Consider the following 23,592-nt stretch of genomic DNA (forward strand, 5'->3'; position numbering starts at 1 on the left):
GCCTACATTCTGTTCTTTTAGCGGCTCTCGGTATGCAATTCTCAAAACCACCACACAGGGGCACTGTTGTCTTTGAAAGACGCTTGTGTTTGTGAACTGCTTTCTAAACCGACTGGGATCTAGGATAGTGGTATTGATTTTGTATTTCGCTTAAATTAATTATCATTGACATTCTGAAGGCTGCTTAACTTCTTGGTTCGAAAGGTACAGATCTAAAGTCTGTTTGATGCCATTTACAGTATTTTCCAGAAGCCAGAAATGAAGGTCAAGGGAAAATTGTGGTCATAATCACTTGCGAGGGATTTTCAAGTGCTCCTGGAACGTCCAGGTCTATGGGTAAAATTACCATGTCAATCGTGAATGTCCAAAAGTTACAAAGGAAGAAATGTGGGCAGGCAAGAAAGAAGTTTTAGAGGTTAGGCAACAGTGGGAGAGGAGGCAGGGACCACCAAGCTTCTGGAGGCACGACAGAGTGACAGTTGGTGATTACAGTGGAACCAAGTCTGTAGTTCATAGTGTAAGGAGTCTGCTGAGCAGGGCCTCACTTTCTCATGTTTGTACAGACCCCGATCCCCAAATCTTCAGCCTTTCTTCATATGAAATGGCGCTAGTTCTTGTTGGCAGACAGGGTGAAGCTTGGGCTATTACCAACTGAAAGAACACAACCATAAACGCACAGAGAGAACTGGCTATAAAAAGCTAGTCACCCTCGGGCATCCTAGGAACCCATGGTCCAAACGCTATGCAAGGGAGTACTGCAAAGGAAATACAGGGCAATCTCCTTGGACAAGTCTTTCTGGATCCCATAGGGGCAGAGTCTCCGCCCCTAATACTCCTCAGTGCAAATCTGCATCTGGCTCCAGCCTAGTGGCCAGCACCCAGCAGGAAGCAGACACTGGCTGATTGAATTAAGGACTACATGTGCACATACACATGGGGCGTCCTGTGGGGCATCTGCTCTCAACTGAAATAGTGATACTCACTTAACAGGATTTGGACTCTGGTACTTTCATGTAATCGGGTTCTTACAACATAGGCAGCCTTGCACAATGGTTATTGGTCCCCCTTCTCTGGGGCCAGAGAGCCTGAGTTCAAAGCCTGACTCTGTCATTACCAGATACACAGGCCCTGGCAAGTTTCCCAACTCTCTCTTCCTCCTTGATTGGAAATTTAGGAAGATAAGGACACTAGTCAATTTGTATGGCTTCTTTGGGGGAGGGGGTGGAAGAGCTAGCATTTAACCTCAGAAAAACATGCAATATGCCACATGCTCTCACTTAATGCTGGTTTCAAATAGTATTTTTCACAATTATTCATTAAAATACAAATCTTGCAGGACTTCTTGCCAGATATCAGGATCTTTGCCCATTCAGGCCTCTAGTTCAGCTGGTGTCTGCTGCAGAAGGCTGGGACATGAACCTGGGCTAGCCACTCCCAGAGTGGGCTCTGACTCCAGGACCTCAGACAGAACCATTACTTGGCAGAGGCTGTGAGTGCTTGGGAAACAGATTAACTCGCTATCATTTCAGCCTGCCACCGTCCATTTGCTAAATTGCACGATTTGATATGGGACTGTCCTCTTGCCCCTTGTTGGCGCCAGCCAGGCTTCTTATCGGGACGGTGTGACAGCTGCAAGTCACCCACCCATTTGTGACACACATCTTTCTCAGCAGATTTGCCCTTTGTCTGCTGAGATTCAAGGACATAAGAAGAGAGGAAAAGAATGGAATCAGGTAAGGAGAACAACTTAGAAAACAAATGTTTGGAGTCGTCTTCCATGCAGGGTACTGAGACCTTCTGTAGGTCCAAGCTCAGTGGTAGATGTGTGATGTTGCCACAGTGGCTGCCCCGTGTGTCCCTGATTTCAGACAACACCCATGAAGATCCTCTCTTCATGACCTTGTTCTGACTTTCTTCTTTCCTTTTCCAGTTCTGTTTTTTTTTTTTGTTTTTTTGTTTTTTTTTTTTTTTTTTTTTTTTTTTTTTTTTTTTTTTTTGATAAAGAGGCTGTTTGAAGTTCAATAGTGACAATGAATGACCATGCTATGTCTGTCCTGTAGGTGTCTTTGATGCTGCTGCATCTGGTGGGGATGGGGTGGAGGAGAGTTAGGGGGTAATTGGAAGGGATAGCTTCACCTATCTTCCCAACTTCAGGGCTTAGCTCACCTAAGATGCTCTGTAAACCATTGCTGTCTCAAGCACAAATAGCCTTGAGCTTCTGAGAAAACCTTTGGTACAGAAAGAGGGATTTTGTAGGGTCCTTCCAGTTCAGAGTACCATGGGTATTCAGCTCTCATAGGCTGAACACACAAGGCTGACACCAGAGTGGCATTAGATTGTTTAGAGTGCAGACTTTCCATGGTGTTCTGAACCTCTTCTAATCTGGAGGGCTGTCCCATTCATGGATCGTTTAGCATTTAAATAAACTTTGTTAAACTCATTTCATCTAAAATTATTTCTCTTTTACCAGGGGAAAAGACTCATTTTTCTGTTGGATTTTCTTATCCCGAGTCTTTTGACTCTGAACTGGAAGGACCTCTCATTGGTGTCTGTGTCATTAATTTTAAAGGATGTCATTAGTTTTACAGAACAGACCCAAGTGTACCCTCAACATATGTGATTTTAAGACTTTGCCCTAGCAAAGCAGGGAGTCACTTTGTGATTTATGCTCTTCTTTCTACTACTGAACTATTCCAAGTTGGTATGTACCAAAGACTTCAGAGATGCCTGCTGGCACAGGGAGTGTAGTCTGGATGCTACAGAACAGGTGCCCTGTGACAACCCGATTCTCTAGGCATTTTAATCCTTTCAATTTACTGTGAAACTTCTGTTTATTCAGCTTTTCATGATGTCAGCAGCAGCAAGGAGCCAATTACCTTCTCTATCTTTTATCATTACGCTGTGAAACTTAACACACTGGACGATTCTGGTACTCTGCATTTTCCTTGACACCGGCCTGATGCAATGTCTATTTTGAGAAACTAAACCCTCAGTCCATAGAAATGTCATTCAAACATGAACTAGCATGGGAGGAGTTTTGCCTTACATCTGGTGACAGTCCAACACAGCACAAAATGAGTGCAGGATGGATGCCATCAATCAAGACAACCAGATATGCCTTGCAAACATTGCTGGATAGTTGTCACTTTAGATGACATCTAGGTCCCCCTCAGCTCAGAGGGCACACTGGAATCTCATCTCAGTACTCACTATAACATGGCCTTTTAGGTTATATTAGTATATGATCATAAATATTGAAAATGATCACTATAAAAATAAAAATAAATAGGACCAGGAGAAGTGGCTCCAGGTTTAAGAACTCCTCCAGGGGACACAAGTTCAATTCCCAGAGTTCTCATGGTAGTTCTCAACTGTCTATAACTCCAGTGCCAATGGTTCTGATGCCCTCGTGTGGCATTTTATGATACTTCATACTCGTGGTGCATATGCAGACGAAACACTCACAACACTCAAGCACATAAAAGTAAAAAAAAAAAAAATTACTTTATGAAAATAGCACTAAACCCACAAAATTGAAAAAAAAATCAGAGGGCTGGTGAGATGGCTCAGTGGTTTAAGGCACTTGTTGCTAACCTAGGATGACCTGAGTTTGATGCCTGGGAGCCACCCAGTGGAAGAAAAAATCAGATTCCAACCTACACAAACATGTGCACACATACACACACAGTAAGTAAACGTAATAATATTTCTTAATTAGCAGAATTTGCAAACTACAAAACGACCTACAAACCACTAGGGTCTGTAGATCCTTGTGTAAGCAGACCCAATTTGTTCTAAAATATGTCCATTTGAACTGGTTTTCAGGAGACAGGGATTTGCTAGGTCTGCTGAAGTAATAGCAAAAAGCCCTTCAGACTCCCTTCACAGAGTAGACACTTCGAGATGAGCAACAGATTGAGTCAGTTTGCTTAAACCCAATCTGAGCACAGTATCTTTCAGACTACAGTGAAGAGTGACTCCCTCCTGAGAGGCAGAGATGGGTGTGCACGTGCAAGCTATTGAGAGATCACGCTGGCCTGATCATGGCTATTAATGCTAGATGTAGTAATTTTCCTGCAGCCTGAGCTAATGTTACAGCTCTCTGGCCATGTGGAGTCACCTGGCCATTGTGACCAAGGCTGGATGTACACCTATGGTTAACAGCAGAGGTGCAGCTCAGTCTGCCTTCTGTACTCCTTCCCCAACAGTTTTAACGGACTTTCCCAAGACTGCCACCTGTATCCAACAGAAAGTTCTGTGGGATGGCTGGTGTGGAAGACTTGGGTGTTGATGTCAGGATGAATGCACTCATACTGAGGCACACTGCAGGTGAAAAACAGGAGGTAACAAAGGAAAGATAACACTATCAGGATAAATGGCGCACGTGTGTGTGTGTGTGTGTGTGTGTGTGTGTGTGTGTGTGTGTGTTGTTTTATCTTTAGGAATGATTTAGGTAGTCAAGAGCAGAAGGAAGGAAGTGGCTTGCCATTCCACGGGCAAACTGTACCACCCAGGAGCCATACCCTCTTAGAGATTCTGCTTCCGGTCACTGACACCACACAACCGCCTCCTTGTCAGTTTTCATAACCATGAACATCTAGACACACATGGCACATTGTGCAGATGCCGTTTGGCTAAATGCCAGTCGCTTCCATTCTCTTTTGCAGCTAAGAGGCTTTCTTCCAGACAATTAGTTAATCTGTAAATATCTGCTTTTGGTTTCCTCTCATTTACTGTTTAGAGCAGTAACATGAAAATCCAAATCTTGGCATCCTCAGCCACCTTGAGGAAGGTACCTTGGGGGGAAAAAAAGAGCGTCATCTCTCTGAAGAGTAACAGCCCTTGGGAGCCAGTGTGTGGCTTTGCCATGGCTGGAAGGTGGAAGGTACAAGGGAGCAGTCACAACTGGAAGTGAAGGCTCATTAAATTTCAGATAACAATGGGATTCCATCACCCGAGCAAGTCTGAGACCACTCCAGCTAACAGGGTGGCAAAGAGACCTAACACAAATGAAGACACTCAGTTCCGGGTTCCCCAAGCAGACACATGCCACCTACAGCTGCCAGCTGCAGCCAAGGATAGCTGGGAATGTAAAAAATCATAAACATGAGTTGTGTGCGTGTGCACACGCTCTCGCACGCCTATGCTGTTTGTGCAGAAGCTAGAGGAGGATACTGAGTCTCTCTCCATCATTTTCTGCCTTCTTCCTTGAAGATAAGGTGCGATAGGTATTTTTTAAAAGATTTACTTTGTTATTTTTAACTATGTGTAGGTGTGTGTGTGTGTGTGTGTGTGTGTGTGTGTTTCTGTATGTGTGTATGCACACATGAGTGGAGATGCCCACGAGAGCCAGAGGCATTGGATCCCCGGAGTAGGAGTTACAGATGCTTGTGAACCACCTGTGTGGATGCTTTAGAGAAGCAGCAAGTGCTCTTAACCACTGATTCATCTCCCCTGTCCCTGGAATGGTTACTTTTTTTTAAAAAAAAAAATGGTATATTGTGTGGATTTATTCTGATAGTTTACCAGGCTTTATATGTGGTATATCATACTAATATATTTGTAACTTCTTTCATTAAGTTTCATTAAGATTCCAGCATTAGGGTAGGAGGTTGGAGGCCGGTAAGATGGTAAGCCAGTTTAAAAAAAAAAAAAAAGGCACTTGCTGCCAAGCCTGACTATCTGAGTTCAATTTAATTATCAATTTGATATAACCTACTATCCCCTGATCTTTCTAGTCTTAAGGAGACATTATCTAGATTAGGTTGGGGGGGGCCTGTGGACATATCTGTGGGGGACTGTTCTGAATTTTAAAATAATTATGTGTATGGGCTTTTTGCCTGCATGCATGTCTGCATACCATGTCTTTTTAGTGGCCACAGAGGCCATAAGAAGGCATTAGATTTCTTGGAACTGGAGTTACATACTGTTGTGAGCCACAGTGTTGATATTTTGAATCAAATCTGGATCCTCTGGAAGAGCAGCCAGTGCTCTTAACTCCTAGTTATCTTTGTAGCCCCATCTTGATGTTAAGACATGGTAAGATCTGCCCATTGTGGGTGACTCCATTCCCTGTGCTTGGATCATGGACTGTATAATAGAAGGAGAAGGTAAGCTGGGCATAATAATGTAAGAATCCATTTTCTTTTTTCTAGGTGCATTTTGATCTCTAGATTGTTCCTGGAAGTGATTTAGTGCCTCCTATGTGAAACATTTACATTCAATTTATAAGACATGTTTGTTCTTGTTGGATGTCAGAACGTAGCTATAGAACTCAATCTGGTCAGTGTACCCTGAATCTGAATACGGCCTTCTGCCTCACTTTCATGCTTTCCCAGATATAATCTATAATATGTGTCAGGCAACTGTGTTTAAACTGGTCTGTCCTGAGAAAGTTCTGGGAAAGGGCTGCTCTGTTAATATTACATATGTGCTTACTGGTGTTTATTTACATGTTTTTCTGGTTCTGTTTCTTTGATCATTTTTTTTCCCCTAAACTCAAACAACCTTCCTTGGATCGTTGCCTTCTTTACTACATTCATGTATAAAAGTACACTGAAACTGAAGTGAGACTGTCTACAGCATCAGACTGTAGTCTGCCCCATTCTCTCAGGTCCTCTAATCCCAGGTCCAGCAGACAAGAGCTGCATGGGTTATTGGAAAAGTTGACACACAGGATCTCTCACTGAACCAAACTCTGTGTTTTATCTAGGCTGGCTAGGCAGAGAACTCCTAAGATCCACCTGACTCCAACCCCCTATGCTAGGATCACAAGCAAATGAGACCAGGCCCAACTTTTACATGAGAACTAGAGATGGGAACTCAGACCCACATGCTCTCACAACAATCCCTATGACCCATGGAGCTATCTTCTCAGCACTGGTTATGAGATTTGGGTTCCCCCCCAACCCAACTATGTAAATTTTAACACTGTTACAATGTCAAAAGGCTGGATGTGGCTGTCACTTAATGAGTTTAAGTCAATTTAGGCTTAAGGCCACAAGGCTTCAAGAGTCAAGGATGGTCAACATTTATGCACAGTCGAATATGCAATGACTACATCTGCCGTTATATCTTAGCTCTTGACAGCAACCCGGGCAGATAGATCTGCTTAGTGAAGAAGTTAACCTTGTGTGACAGCCCGATGGCTGCTTGTAGAAAAATGTAAATAGATCTATACTTACCACCCTGCACAAAACTCAACTCCAAAGGATCAAAGGCTTCAACACGAGGCCAGATACACTGAATCTAATAGAAGGGAACGTAGAGAGCAGTCTTGAACTCACCAACATAGTTCTGAACTGAACACCATTAGCACAGACACTAAGAACAACAGTTAACACATGGACACCTCATGGAAATGAAAAGCTCCTGTGTGGCCAAGGACACCATCATCTGGACGAAGCAGCAGGCTACCAAACAGGAAATAATTCAAGCTATTCACAAAAAGCCAAAGAGAAGTGGCCCTCTCAGCTCATGCCACCTAGGGGTCACTGATAGCACTCACAAAACTGTTCAGCCAAGTCACACCCAACCCTTCTGTGCAGCCAGCAGCTTCGTGGCCCATCAGGCTTTGAGAAGAATCATGAAACATCTTTCTAGTCCTTTTGAACTTAACACAGCTGAGATGGTTAGCGTCTTTTTAATCTCAGGAGTTTTACTATGGGTTCAATAATATGCTGCTTAAAGATTCCCCTTGGAAATTGAACATCATCTCCCAAACCTTAGTTAAAATCCATAGCTCAGATATAATCCAGTGTACAGTTAAAGGTTGGTGAACCCTTCTGGTCATTTGGATGTTACCCCTTAAGTGTTAATGCTTTTCTTTCCATTTAGATAATTATCTTGATTGGAAAAGCAAATGCCAAGTCTTTACTAAATCCATCTTTCCTAATGTCAACGACTATAACCATAGTTCTTACTCCCCTTTTGGCCCATTTTTGAGAGACATCTATGTTTTTCCACAGAACTATCATCTTCCTCCACCCTGGTTCAAGTCCTGGGAGGCCATTTTGGATGGACTGACCCTCTGGATCCTTTCTCTTCTGGTTCAGACTCAGTTAAGAAGAGCCAGGAGGTGACAGAGCAGAAGACAGCGAGCCAGCTTGCTTCTGTCCAAAACCATGCTGGGTCTCTCATTGTTTTCTGTTATGGGTTCTTTCTCCCCAAATTATTCTTATTGGGTTCCAGCTTGATCATCTTTAGTTAGTTCTCCTACCCGCTACCCACACCTTTTAAAATAGTCCTTTAATTAAAACATCCTCAAATAGCTTCAGGGAACCATCTGTGTCCTCCAAGACCTTCACAGATACATCGTCCTTTTAGTCACTTCAAATCAAACTGTTGGTTGTGGCAGTGACTGACCACAGGCTACTTCCTCAGACTCCATACATTTTCTGTGCCAGCTTTGGATACTGGTGTTTATTTTCCCTGACCTTCCTTGCTCTGTGATATGCAGCCTTTTACATCTCCAACTTGGCAGAAAGCTAGCTGTATAGTTTTCTAGTGTATTTTGATAACGTTCCCTTTTCTTCGTCTTTAACCATTCTTGGAAACCCCAAGCTCTCACTGCCATTCATTTAGACGAGACCTGAAACGTCACCGAGACTAGCTCTTCATATTCTATGCCCTCTTCCTTGGCCAATTTCTCACAAGTACCAAGCATCCTCACAGATAAAGGCTTTGTGGCAACAATGAGGTTTGTGGTCCACCAACCTCTCCCACCCACAGAGATTTTTTTCCATCTGCTTTGAAGCACATCAGTAGAACAAGCTATGGCTAGGGATACTGATGAGACAGAATAAAATAAACCCTCCACTGAACTGACATGACAGGAAGCAAAGGTTTTTAAGATGGTCTCACCATGCAACCCAAGGTGGCCTCAAACTTAGTCTTTCTGCTTCAGTCTTTTAAGTCCCCAGATTTCATGTGTTTCTGCTTCAGTCTCTCTAGAATTCCAGGTGTGCACCAACATTCCTAGCTATGCAAAGACACAGATGTTTATACCTCTCCAGGAAATGCATCATGGCTTGCTTTTATACCAGAGATTTGTGTTTGTAACGTTACTTTAAAGAATTAGAGTTTGGGGTGGTGTGAGACAAGATGGCTCAGAGGGAAGAGGCGATTGCTGGGCAAGGCTGTTGAACTGGGTTCAATCCCTGGATCCCATGTAACAAGGTGGAAAACTTAACTCCTCTGACCTCTACTTGTACACCATGGCATACAGTTCCACACATATGCAACATGCATACATGTGCACACATGCACACACACATATACCACACACACACACTTATATATGCACACTGATAATAATAATATGCCTTTGAAAATTAGAGTTGAGAAAAGATAAAAAAGACAAATCTTTATATCCTCCACCCTCCTAGCTTAATGGTACTTAGTAAAATGGGTAATGATGACATCAAAACAAGGAACCCAGACAAGACTTTCATCATTAACAACAAGAGAAAGAGCTATAACATAATGTCATACTCCTCCAGAGCCAGCCATCCCAGGGATTCTGCACAGAAGGGAGAGGCTGAGACCAGAGGTGCCTCTCCATTCCTGCCTGTGCCTCAGAAGCAGCCAGGAGGCAAGGCTACAGGAGCCTTCCCTGTGGATATGGAGAGGAAAGCTCTGCTTCCTCCAGAGAGGTGAAGGATGCCAGGGAGAAATGAAGGAGGCAGGGGAAGGTCAGGCTGATTTTCAAAGAAGGAAATGAATTTATAGCATCGAATCATTTTGTAAGAGTGGGCTTGGTTATCTCTAGTCTGCCAGACTTCCCCTTTTCAATATGCATGGAAAGAATTCAAACACAGAAATAATATCGAGCAGTTACAAGGCTTACAGCTAGTGAGCAGAGATACCCAAACAGTCTGTACCCACCCCACTCTTTGGCACTTGACCAACTATAAAGACCGTCATGGGTGATCACTTCATCTTGTCTGTCTACATATTATGGCTCTAGACCCAAGCAGTACAATGACTATACCCTGTACAGAGTGGACCCTCAGAGACAGCTGCCTGGGTGTATTAGAGGAGAGGCACTGAAAATCCGGGAGGCAGGAGATGGAGCGGTAATGTCTTTTATTTTCACATCAAGGCATCACTTGATACACTATTAACTAGAGACACTGGCGAAATTAAACGGTTGTTACTCCAAGAAGTTAGAAACCACTTCTGTCAGGGCTCCTTATGGAAAGAACGTGTTGGGTTGTAGAGAAATATTTACGTGAGGCTCAGGGCTCCTCCTCCAGTGTCTCTGCAGTTAAGTTTTATTTCTGCATACAATTAAAATGAAGCTGAGCGCATGTTTATAAATCTTAAAAAAAACATTGTAGTGTTATTCTGTTGTGGTAATACTTTAAATACTGTAAATACACCTTTCTCTTTCACATACACTGTGTGTGTGTGTGTGTGTGTGTGTGTACATTGACTTATATATGGTGAATTGGGGGAGTGATCCTTCTTTGTCTTCTCCTCCCCTCCCCTCCCCTCCCCTCCCCTCCCCTCCCCTCCCCTCCCCTCCCCTCCTCTTCCTCATTGCCCCTCTCCTACTGAATTCTTTAAATGAACATTTTGAAATGAAAAAACAAATGAGAGCCTTTCTAAGAAGACTACATTTTTAATGGAAAATTTAAGCAAAGAGCTAGTAAAAATAGATCCTGGTATATTATTTTATTGCCACAAGTCAAAAAATATCCAATAATTTGATTCTGATTTTTAAAACAACTAACTTATAATAGTTATAAGAGGCATACTATAGATTAAACACTACTTTGATTATTTACAAAGTTTATGTTTTGCAATCACTCCTATTTTTTGAAAATTAGTTGAATTTTAATTTAGAATGTGTGTGTATGTGTGTGTGTGTATGTATGTATTTGTGTGTAGGTCAGAGGACAACTTGTGGAAGTTGGTTCTTTTCTTCTACCCAGTAGCCCCTGGGATCCAACTCAGGTTGTTGGGTTTGGTGGCTGGCACCCTTATTTCTGAGCCATCTCATCGGCCCTTATCTTTCCTCTTAGAGCATGCAGCCACAGGAGCTCTCAGCTCCAGTCTATTTTAGACTGATCATGTGACCATGTTATAGCAAAGATGGCTCCATTTTTTTTAGGAGATGTAATTGTTGACTGTTAAGGCTCTTCCACATGGGTAGAATTATTCTTCAACATTCTGTTCAACAATACATCCCCTACTTTATCTGTTTTCCTTTTCTTTCTGTCACCATGAGCATGATGACCTGAGACAAGACTCAGAAGATGTGGTCTCTTTTCCCAGTAAGCGCTGCTGGCCAGCACACTCAATTTCTCTGAAACTTAGACTGTTTCTGAAAACAAGAGAATTAGAGAGTAGACCCATGATTCTCGACTCAGAAACCACATGAGAATTCCCACAATGCTTTAGCATTTAGTGATACTGATCCATACCCCAAAGCCGTTGGGAGCTTGGACACTGCAAATGCCATGAAGTTCTGTGTGTGCTTACAACCTGCAGCCACGGTTAAGAGCCACCGAGCTATTCGATCACTCACAGCCTTGATTCCCAGATTCCATTTTAAATCTCAGAATATCTCACCATGGGCTCAACTAGGGTTTCTTAATACCCCAGAGGAAAGTGGGGGCCAAAATGTGCCAGAGGAGATAGATGCAGTGTTTCCCCGGCTTGTAAGGTGGGCAGTATGATCTTTGAGGTTTGTCACTTGTTATTTGGTTTGTCCACTCTCTGACCTCCATGGTCTCTTGTGGTGGTGACGGTCTGCATTGCTGCCAAGTGCACACCTAACATGGCAAGGCTTAACCTTTGCCTATTGGCAGCTCATCTGGAAATTCTAAATGTTTCCCTGAGACAACTAGGGGAGAGAGTGGAGAAAGTATATCCCATAATATACAGAGACTGCTGGAGAGGGAAGGTGTAAGGTTTGCATGCCTGTTCACACAGCACCTAGGAGGCCATACATTGTCAACATGGCTAAGCTAAACTGCCTTCACCAGAGTGGCTCTGCTGAGTATCTCCAGGTAGGTGGACCATGGGCTGTATCAGTGTCTGAGACCCAGAGGGCAGAAGGGAAGCTTGTGTTCATGCGTGCTCTGTCTTATCTGCTGCTCATTTACTGTGTGATGGACAGAAGTTAGGGCTGCAACTACTCTACTTCCCTGTCCCCAGTGTAGCTCGTCTGATCCCTTCCCAGGTATGTACTTATCAGTGTGTTATAGAAGCCGGTGTTCTCTGCAGGACACTAAGCACATGGGAGACAGTGGTAACTGACTGGGCTCCCTGGCTCCCATTCTATACCCTAGCTCAAGGCTTCTGCCCCTGTACTGCCCGTCCATTCCCCTTTCTACCGGCCTCTTGGACTTCAAGCTTCAACACTGTGTGATCAGATCAGCCCTGCGCAGACAGCAAGACCTGTACAAGGCTCACTCCCTGTGGCAAGCCCCACTCCTAAGCTGCACGAGCTGAGGCACACTGCAAGGAAGGTGTTTATTCAGGCCAATGACTCTCATGTAATATAGTCATGAGAGTAAATGCTCTAAAGTGGACCCAAGGGGACTTTAATCTATAAGAGCAAAAAGGATCCAGAAAGGGTTCTACAGGAAACTGGTTGTTATACTGTGCTGCTAGTGGGAAAAGGAATAGCACGGGCCATTGGCTGGGACTCTTTTTATGTTATAGGCTCTGGGCAAGAGTTCAGAGAACCGAGAACAAAGCAATTGCCAAGTCATTTATGGTTTAAATGGAGTAAGTATGTTTTCAAGGAACGGAGGCTAGAGGTAGTTAAGACGAAGTGTGTTGGCTCAAGAGACGTTGGAATACAGAAGAACATGAGTGTTGTCACCACAACTCAAGTCTACCAGTTCTGATGGGATTTTAGAAATATTCTCTCTCCCTCTCCCTCTCCCTCTCCTCCCTCTCCCCCTCTCCCCCTCTCCCCCTCTCCCCCTCTCCCCCTCTCCCCCTCTCCCCCTCTCCCCCTCTCCCCCTCTCCCCCTCTCCCCCTCTCCCCCTCTCCCCCTCTCCCCCTCTCCCCCTCTCCTCCCCCTCTCCCCCTCTCCCCCTCTCCCCCTCCCTCTCCCCCTCCCTCTCCCTCTCTTTACCTCTCCATCCCCTCCCTCTTCTTTCCCTTTCTTTCCCTCTCCCTCTTCCTCCCTGTCATCCTTTTCTTTCCTTCTCCCCATCTCCCTGTTTCTCTCTCCCTCCCCTCCCCTTCCCCTCCCTCCCCTTCCCCTCCCCTCACCCTCTCCTTTCCCGTTTTCACTGCTATCTCTGCTTTTCTAATTAAACAGATACTATGGCCTTAAAAAAAAAATTCTTACCTGGCCATGTCATCCTCACTTGAAGCTTTCAACTCCCTCCCACCCCCACACTGCTCTCCAGAGCCAAGTCTTCTGGGCTCCAGCCTCACTCCTCCCAGTTTCTTTGGCCTTCTCTCTGCGGCAGCCTTGCCCATCCTACCTGCCAAAGTCCTTTCCGCTAAGAGGACTTTGCATGTGATGCTACTTCATATGAGTTGCTTGCATTGCTTTTCTCACTGCTGTGACCAAAATGTGCCACAGCAGCCACTTATGGGAAGAGGTGTTTCATTTGTCTCCTATTTTAGGAGGATTTTGGTCCATCATGGTGGAGAAGGCATGGCCAAGTTCACAGTGGCAGGAGCATGGCAGGAACATGGCACCATGTTCACATGATGTGGGCTAGGAAGCAGAGAATGCAGACCAGAACCAAAGATAGGGATCACCTTCAAAGGCTCGTTCCTAGGGACCTGCTTCCACCAGCCAGACCACACCTCCTAAATGTTCCACAGCCTTCAAAACTAATGCTACCAGCTAAAGACTAAACCTTCAAATCATGACCCTGTGGGAGACATTTGAAACCCAAACCATAACATGTTCCCTTGGCCTAGATGTCTACTTTCAGCCATCTCTCCTGGCTAGCCCCAACACGTGTCCTGTCCTTGGCTTACTGGTCAGCCCTCTCTTCTCTCTCTCATGATACACCTCACCCCTGAACACCAGCAGGCATTCACTAAGTGTGATTTCATCCCTAACATTTCCTTCCATTGGACCTGATGCTTCATGTGGTTACCCTTGACTTGTTCTCTCCGTATCTGGTACCTTCTTCAGTGGCCGTTAACATTTCTTCTTGGCACAGGAAATATAAGCTCAATAAGTGAATAATTAAAGACACTAGACATGTTGGAGAAGGATTGGAGGATGACAGAGGGCTGGAGGGATGAAGGAGCTAGAGAATTTAACATCTGGCGCCCTGGAGCAGGGAGGTTCACCAGACACTGTAGATGAAGCCATACCTAGCTAGCTCAGTGCCTTTCTTCATCAAAATACACTGGAAACTATTAAGTCATGTGTATTGGATGCCCTGTGAGAGCAGGGCCGACTCCCCTTTGCCTTGGCCAATTACTGCTAATGACTTCTCAAACATGACAGCTGTTATTCTTAACTACTGAAGCACTTGAAAAAAAAAGTGTTCAACTTTTCCCCCAAAGTTTGAGTTGCTTTAAAATAAAAGTAAAATTTGGAAATGTAGCAGTGTCTTCAGAATAAATTAGTGAGGATCTGTGGAAGAAAAAACAATTAACACTTGTATGAGATATTCCTTCCAAGGGTAATTTATATAAGCAAACCATTTTGGGGGCTGATTTTAGTTGACTGATCCACGCGTTCGCACTTGCTAAGGTATGTCTCAATGCCAGCCTCTGCTTCTAGCTTAGAAGCCCAGACTCCTAAACCCTGGCCATGATCCTAGAGAATAGAGCTTGATAAAAGCTCTCAATGATTGACGCTTGTCTATAGACCCAGAAAGGAACAACCAATGATCTCAAAGGGTCCAGTTGCTATATCCTAGCCCTGGAATGAGAGCCAAAACACTTGGTTTGAGCTCCAACCTCACTAGGAGATAGCTTTGAGACCTTGGGAAGCCTATGCAGCCAACTTGTGGAAATCCAGACTCCTTAGTGTTACATGAGTCATTGGATGAGATCACAAAGGACCTTGAACCCAGCCTTCTGCTGTTTCTGAGGCTTTCTCATCCCTGCAGCCATCATGTTGAGCTGTTTGACTCAGACAAGCACAAAGACCCTTGGGAAGCCAGTGTAGATGCTGAATTCGGGGAATTACTGCTCGTTCTAGCTTCCCTCATTCCTCACCCCTCTCCAGTCTTTTTTCCCCTCTGAATGTTTTTCACACAAACATTCCAGATCTGAGGAGACCAGTTTCTTAGGTGTGTGGCAGCATCATATCGTGTTCTTCTTCCAAGACAACTAAGATTTACAGTGGAAACTATTACACTACATCCTTCCTCCTTCCCAACAGACTGGTCAGCAAGGCCACCTGTAGACACCACTGCGGCTCATGTGAAAAGCGGCTCCTAGAAGAACTACAGCTCTTTCCACCCTTATGTTTTATTTGGTATTCCTCAGTATTAAGGACCGATTTGTTGTCTTGAGGACTTCTACACTACGCTGAGTCCTACGCTACACAAGTGTGTGCTACCCTTGGGTCCCGGCTTTAAATTCTAGCTTGACTTTTAATTTTAATTCTAGCTTTGACTTTTAATTTTGGGATATGCAGTGGAATTCAAAGAATGTATGGAAATGACCTCAACAGACTCATTACTGAGCAGCTCTAACAGTTTTGCCCATGGGAGATTGCCTTTACCTTCATTAAGGTAGAAAAAGCGTTTCAACTTGAATACAAGCTAGCTGAACGGTTTTATTGTGGTTTTCCCCCTAAGTCTTGATAAACATTTTGTGCCTGGATGACTGAAGAAACAAATAGCCAAGCGTAATTAATATGGCTCTTGAGAAGTGAACAATTATGCCATTCAGGGTTATCCTATTCATAACAACCAGTTTTCAAATGTTCCCGGACTATGTGCTGGGACCTGGGATTTGGATCATGGATCATGGGAGATGTAACTTTATATTTTGATATTGATGATTTCTTTAGGTGATCCCCAGTCTCCACCCCTGCGTCCTGCAAGCACCATGACTCCAGCCCTCACTACAAGGCGCTGTCAGGATGCCCTGTATTTACACCTTTGAGAGATGAGCAGTAACAGCAAAAGACTAAGACTCAGGCCTTCACCTTTGAGTCTCAAAAGGACTTTAATCTCTGAGGGCTCCTGGCAAAGCTTTGACAAAGGAAAGAAGGAAAGGAAGTTGAAGGAGAAGATATGCCTGAGGGGACCTGCCATGCCATCTATAGAACAAAGGCTTGGACATCCAGAACAGAGACAATTATTGCCTTCTTGCAAAAAGAAATGCAGGGAGCCAGATAGTCATGCATCTCTGCTCCCCAGCCTAACAGTCTTATTCCCAGGATGTTGTACGAACAGAATTAATGAGTTGAGCAGATGGCCAGAGACAATCAGCAGAATTTCTCACAGGAAAGAAGGGTAAGTTAAACACTCTATGTTAAAAAATAGTGAGCACACAGCACAACATACAAACCACAGGGAAATGTACCCGTCAGCTTTTCCTGATACTGTGATAAAATAGCCCAGCAAAAGGCAGGGGAAGGATTTATTTTGGCTTAGCTGGTCTCAAGCGTTCAAAGTGAGGAAGCAGGGAGGGGTGGAGGCTGCTGCCCCACTTGCTTTCTCCTTTATATTCTGAAGCCCATGAAGTAGGCTGCCCACAGTCAGGTGAATCTTCTAATCTCTCTTCACCTAATCACTGGCATTAGAGCTTACTTATTTGGGTTTTTAGGTTATACTGAAGACCAGCAGAAACATTCAGTTTCATGAACTGAACAACCATTGGATTCCTAGACCTTCCATTGGTAGACAGTCATTGTTGGACTAGCTGGACCACAGCCTAAATAAGCCATTCTAATAAATCCCCTATATATTCATATTCATATATATATATGATAATTACATATGAATATAATGAATATATATGTATTAATGTACAGTTGCCACATCTGTGCATATGTGGCTACACCTGTGTACACGCAGCCATGAACATACGACTTTGACAAGTCTATAGTTTCTCAGCCATAGAATCCTGAAAGCCAGTTTTATTGTGAAATACATCATCAGTGCATATAAAAAATATAAGTTCATATATATATTTGATAATTATAATTATTATAATTATAAATTATAATAAAATGACCACTATGTTCTGATCTTCCAGAAAAATAAATAGACAAACTGATCTCTGAATATCTCTGAGATCTGGGTGCATCTGCCCCTCTATTTATTTTTCTGCTTTTCCTACAAGAGCTAGCCCACCTATCCAAGTTTTCTTTTCTACTTCTTAGCCAAATGCATGAGAGTCCTCAAGTATCATATTACTTAATTTTGTCTACTTTTGAATATCATGCACATGGGGTCATGCTGTGCATCTTTCTTATTTATCACTTCCTACTTTGTTTCTGAGTTGTATCCCTGCTAAGGAGTCTAGCTATTGGGCTTCATGACTGTGTACAGTTCTACGCTTTGCCTGTGTTTCCCTTTTCTGTCCACAGCCAACAGCCAAGCCCAGATTACCCCAGATGTTGCTGACATGAAGAGTGTGGTTAAGTCAAATGTCTCTGAACACTTGCTCAAAGGCATCCTTGGGCCAAAGCATGTCCCTAGTAGTGAAAACAAGAACTCGTGAATATTTATAAGTTCAACATGAACAGCTACCATCACCACACAGTGTCTAATGAGGGTTGCCAATTCACACTCTCCTGAGTCCCAGATCAGCAGTTCTCCCGTACACCGTATGTACTTGGCACAAAGACCTTGAGTTTTTTCAGTTTGGCGAGTTGAAATGGTGTCTTTCCATAGGTTCAGTTTGAATTTCTGAGATGATTGATGCCATTGGACAAGTGGTATGTGTTAATGACCAGTTACATTTCTTCTCCTATAAAATATTTGCCTGTGATTTCTTCCATTTTCCTGTAGTGCTGTTAATATCTCAATTTGTAGGAGTCATTCATACACTCCTGACCCTAAGGTTTTGTTACACCAGGTTACGAATGCCTTTTCCAAGTCTGTAATTGCTCTTTGGCTTTTTTTTTTTTTTAAATGATATTTTATGATAAACATAAGTTTATCATTTAATAATCTCTATTAGTTATTAATATAACCCAAACAGCCCCCAGATAACTGGGTCAGAGTCCTATGCATTGTTAGCTTTTGCACAGTTACTGAGGGATTACCCCTAATCTATATTTCTGATTGCTAAAGTGTTAGTTCCCAGTTGTGCTCCACAAATAGTTGCTGTTTGTATCTCGCCTTGGTTACTTCTGCTCCATCAGTCTGTCCTGGGGGTGCATTCCACTCAGGCATGTGCTCCTCCATCATTCTAATGGAGACCACTTTCTTTCTGTCTTCTTCCTCCTTCACTCTCTCCTTTTTCCCATAGTCCCTACCTGCAACCCCCAACCCAGTAACTGAAACTCTCTGCCTTTTCTATTCATCCCAATAATTGGCTATAGCTACCTTTATTTAACCAATAGTTTAAAATTGGGGAGGAAAGTTTCCATAGCATCAGTCACTTGGTGTATGTGAGTATCTGCTTGTTGGGGGACAACTAGATCTTGAGGGGTCAGTATTTAGCATTTGAAGACATAGCAGCCCAGAACAACCCCCAGCAGAAGTTATTAATTTTTATCAATGTATGAAAAGTATTGAAACCTGTATTTTAATATTTGACTTGATTTGATTAATTTTAAAAGACATACGTAGATGGGCATTGGCTATTATTCTGGATAGTTCCAGCCTAGAACATGATAACCTGTTAACTCCTCTCAATTTGTATGCCTTTACTTCCCAGTATCTCTGAAATATAGCCTTTAGAAAGAAAGGCTGTTTCTGTTTCTTGTATAATAATTTGTTGTTGCTGCTGTTGTTGTTAATAGATGGTTTTGTTACATATAGCATTCTTAGGTGTTGCTTTCATTAAGCAATTTGAAGACTTTCTTTCTCTGCAATGTAGTGTAGCTTACATTTTTACACAGAAATCATCTGTGTAATTTTTAAAGATGTAGGCAATCTGCTTTTCTCTCTTGTCATTCTGAAGATCTTGTGATATTCCATGTTCTACAGTTTGACACCACTAGCTAGATAGGAATTTCTTTCTATTTCACCTTCTTTGAATTTGTCAGTTAACATGAGAAAGATACAGTCTGAGAAGAATGGGATTTCTAAATTCTCTATTATTTCCTTCTTAAAAAATTGGTTATGTGATACAGTGTATCACTTTTTGCCTCGAAGACTTTCCCCTCTTTGTGTTAGTTGTTTGTGTCTTTGCAGGTCACATTCTGAGCACTTTTGTCTGTGCTGTCTTCCAGTTTGTCAATTTTCTTTTTAGCTGTGTCAAAATGTCATTTCCTGGCTATGCAGTTGGATGTTTACGTTCACTTTCTAATTTCAGCTACTATACTTTTCATTTCCAGATATTTCATTTGGCTCCTTATCAAAATTTCTAGCCCATTTGGAAAATAGTTCATCTTTATCAATGGTCATACCAACCTGAATGTGCCTTAGGTTCTGGTCTGATCTCAGAAGCTAAGCAAGGTCAGGCCTGGCTAGTTCTTGGATAAGAGACTACTTTATCTTCTATCATTTAAAAGACTTCTAAAATCCTCTTATATCTTTCTAAAAATTAGATTAGATATATAAAATCATAGATATGTATTAGTTTTGATCCCCAAGGATAGTGATTTCCTATGTCATGATCTAATCATTCTTTTATCACCTAAATATAATTCCAATTGATTATACAATCTTAAATTCCAACATAATTCTTGACTTTCACTCATATTGTTTTTTTTCATGTTTCATGTTAGTTATTCTTATGGAAACCTTTACTTAAAATAGAAATCAATACTTAAAATGTTTTCCTCTAGGGGCCAGAGAGATGGATCATTGGGTAAAGTACTAGCCATGAAAGTTTGGCAACCCAAGTTTAATCCTTTGAGCCTTTATAAAATACCAGATGCAGTGGCACACATTGCAGTCTCAGCTCTCCTACTACAAGATGGGAGGCACAGAGAGAATAGCTTGGAAGCTTACATGAGGAGAGTTAGCCTGGAACGTACCACATAGACAGCAGCAGAAAATGGAAAAGACAACATGGAAAGAGAGGATCGACTCCTGAAAGTTGTCCTCTGACCTCCATATATACCATGGTACATGTGCTACACACACACACACACACACACACACACACACACACCCAAACACACATACTCTAAATGAATGAGTGCATGAATAAATAAATAAATAAATAAATAAATAAATAAATAAAATTCTTTTAAATGAAGCCTCTTCCTCTAGGTACCTAAGGCTATACCAGAGAGACTTGAAATTGTTTACTTGGAGAGTTCAGGGCCGCAAGAGGTTTAGTGGGATAAACTAGCAAGAGGAGACCAGAATTCAGGATTACGAATAATTCAGGGAGACTTTTCCTTGTCTTATCCTTCCTGTTCTGTCCCTAGCTGAAGTCAACACAATTTCCCTACCACCTCCTCTCTTACAAAGGCTTTTAGCCACTTTTGTCACTATAATTGATTTTCTCATTTATACACACACACACACACACACACACACACACACACACACACACACTTTTGAAAATGTAGACTCTTGGCAGGTAGATAGGTGTTCTGTGAGAAAAGCTACTCCTTGTGCCAGCTCACCTACTGGATTCTTGTTTCCTGATTCATGGCCTCCAGAGATGTCTCTACCTCAGTAACCACTTCAGTGAGCTGTACCAAGCAATGTCCTTGTGACATCTAGATGGCCCTGTGACTAAACATAGAAGTCCAAGCCTTCTGTTGTCACTTGGGACAGTGTAAATTCAGACCCCACCATGAAGTGATTTTCCTTTTTCCTAATTATTTTCCTCAAAAATTGTTTTTATAAAAAGTCAAATCTCTGTTCCTACTATTGTACCATCCATCCATCATGGTCCAAATAGTTAGCTTTTTATCTAATTGTAACTGGTCTGGTTTTAAAATCCAAGTTCTATTTACACTTCTTTCTCTCCTACTAGCCCATTTGAATGAACATTCAAGGACATTTTGGTGAAACAGGTCCACTCAGTCCTTCATCTCTCCACTCTTTCTGATCCAAAGGGTCACAGGGATCCTGGCACATCATGTTATTCTGTAGGCCATATTTACTCATTAGTAAATAGAATCCATAGGTCTCTGGTTTAGGAAACAAATTCACAAACTCCCAGGTGTACCTGATAGATGATATTATTATTATTATTATTATTATTATTATTATTATTATTATTATTATTCAGAGGGAAGGAAGGGCTATGGGTTTAATAACTCAATAAGAATCCAGTCAGGAAAGGGGGTCAAAATCTCCTTCCTGTACCCATGATCATTCCCAGGGCTTTTGTGGAAGCCATCTTCACTTTCTTTAGCAGGAAGAAATATTTGGATCCTGGAAGAATTGTTTAGAAAATCAGATACAGTTTAGATGCTTGTTGTTTGTTTGTTTGGTTGCTTTGCTACAACCTAAAGTTCTGCTGGAGAATCTTGCTCCCTCCCACAGCAGCAGGTATGAGGTGGAGCTTCCACCAGGAGGGAAAAGGATTGATGCCTTCCCCTGGAATGGGTGGCTTGCAGTGTGAATTTGACTCCTTTTACTCTTTCTGACATATCTACTTCTCTATTTTCCCTGAAGCAAGATCAGGACCTCACCAGAAGCTGCCCAGATGGTAGCCCCATGAACCTAGACTCCAGCCTCCATCTGTGAGCCAGAACAACCTTTTGTTCCCTTTATAACTCATCCAATCTCAGCTATACAGTCCAGTAACAGAAAATGGACTCTGAAGAATGCCTTATTCCCACTCCTCTCTCTCCATCCATCTCAGCAGTACATTTACACACGCTCGTGTAAAGGCAAGAAGGTCCTGTGAAGTATTAATAGTCCACAGAAATTATCTATTATAAGCTCAATGTTCTTTTCTGTGTATGATTAATTCTCAGTTAGAATAGCACTCCAAGGACATATACCTGAGGAATCCGTAGGGCAGGACGCTGTAGAAGATACTGAGGGAACGATGCTCTTGCATCTAGAAAATGATGTCTTAGGAACCGAGAGAGAGGTTAAGGATTGCAACCCTAAGTTTTATATAAAATATGTTCGTTAGTCTTCCTCCATGCAACTCTTTATAGTGTATAGAGAAGGCAGCAGACTTAAAGAAGATGGCAGTCATTGTTGCTCATCCATCCACCCCTCAGGGACCAGTAGCCACACTAGTGTTTTGGTCCTTTCTTTAAAACAGGCTCATTATCCCAGAGCCAATGACAACATATCTGGACTTTATTTTTATCTCACTGTAAAACGTGTGTGTGTGTGTGTGTGTGTGTGTGTGTGTGTGTGTATGTGTGTGTGTGTGTGTGTATAGATGTTTAAAAAATAAGCTTTAGAACACAATTAGCTGGTTGTGTGATGTATTTTCACTTTTAAAAATGAGCTGTCCTTCATTCAACTTAGTATTTCTTCTCATAGGAGAAAAAAAATCAAGCAAGGGAAAATGCGGAGAGATGAATTAATGTGACATTTAGAGCAAGATTTTAATGACACGAAGGGCAAGAACATCAGAGCTCTCCTTCTCCCCCCCCCCCTCAATTACAACTTGACATATTTCAGGATGTTGTTACTAAAATGAACTTCTTTAAGCAGAAAATAAAAAAGTGCAAACGTGGAGGAGAAGGTATGATACCCAAGTCACATTGGTCAGGGCAGTCACAGTGGAGCTCAGACTGGCTTGTGCATTGTCTTTTGAGACTTGGCAGGAAGAGGCCCCAGCCTTTTTTCAGTCCAGGCTGGCTATGGAGTCAAGAGTGAGTAGGACCTTGGACAACACTTAATCCAGAAGAGGAAACGGAGGCCCAAAGAGGCTGGTGGTCAGCTCAAGGTCACAGAGGCAGTTTGCAGCCCTAAATGCCCTCTCTGAAACCACCTGCCAATAAGTGCAATAGGAAATCCGTAAAATGTTCCCATGGCTATCAAGCTCAGAGAAATAAACTTGTAGGCTAAGAAAGAGATAGAAACGCACATGGGCAAATTGTGCTGGGATGTTTTTTAAAAACATCTGTGTATACCTGGAATGTTTTCTGAAAATTATTTGTACAGTAAAAGATTCGAAAGGAGAGCAAGCTGAGTATACTTTTAATTAGACCCAGACTTCTTTTCTTTGATTGGGAGAGGGAGGTAGAATGGAGATGAATGACTTGAAGCAATGGGGAGGCAAGGACCTTTCAATTCATTCTAAGGAAGAAGTTTTCAAAGGTCAACGTTGTCCAAGGATGGGATGAGAGACGAGAGAACATTTATCACTGGAGGTTATGAAAGCAGAAGCCGGGAAAACGTGGCAGGCCTTATTCGGCTTCCAAATGCAGACAGGATGTAGAGACAACCTGGGAAGCTGCAGAAAATAGAGATTTCTGAGTCCAAGCCTAAGAGGGTGCCCTGGGACGGTATCTTTAAAAAGCCACACAAGTGATTTTCTTGTTCAGAGAAATGCATCAGGCATTTAAGGGAGTGTTGCAACTCAAGAGACTACAGTTTTGTGAATTAGTGGTTTGCAATGGGATAAGGAATCTGCAT

At 42.6% G+C, this 23,592-nt stretch overlaps 1 protein-coding gene and 1 long non-coding RNA gene across 12 annotated transcripts in view; one reads left to right on the top strand and one right to left on the bottom strand.

The window, feature by feature from the left end:
* Rgs6 (regulator of G protein signaling 6) overlaps window positions 1-23,592 on the bottom strand; it is a 523,682-nt gene that overhangs the window by 134,666 nt on the left and 365,424 nt on the right. The window lies entirely within an intron of this gene.
* On the top strand, window positions 1,598-10,334 carry LOC143437008 (uncharacterized). Its single transcript, XR_013106716.1, has 2 exons — window positions 1,598-1,733; window positions 7,968-10,334. It is a non-coding gene; the product is annotated as an uncharacterized LOC143437008 (long non-coding RNA).

The sequence above is a fragment of the Arvicanthis niloticus genome, chromosome 23 (genome assembly GCF_011762505.2).
Source record: "Arvicanthis niloticus isolate mArvNil1 chromosome 23, mArvNil1.pat.X, whole genome shotgun sequence".
In the NCBI taxonomy this organism is placed as follows: domain Eukaryota; kingdom Metazoa; phylum Chordata; class Mammalia; order Rodentia; family Muridae; genus Arvicanthis; species Arvicanthis niloticus.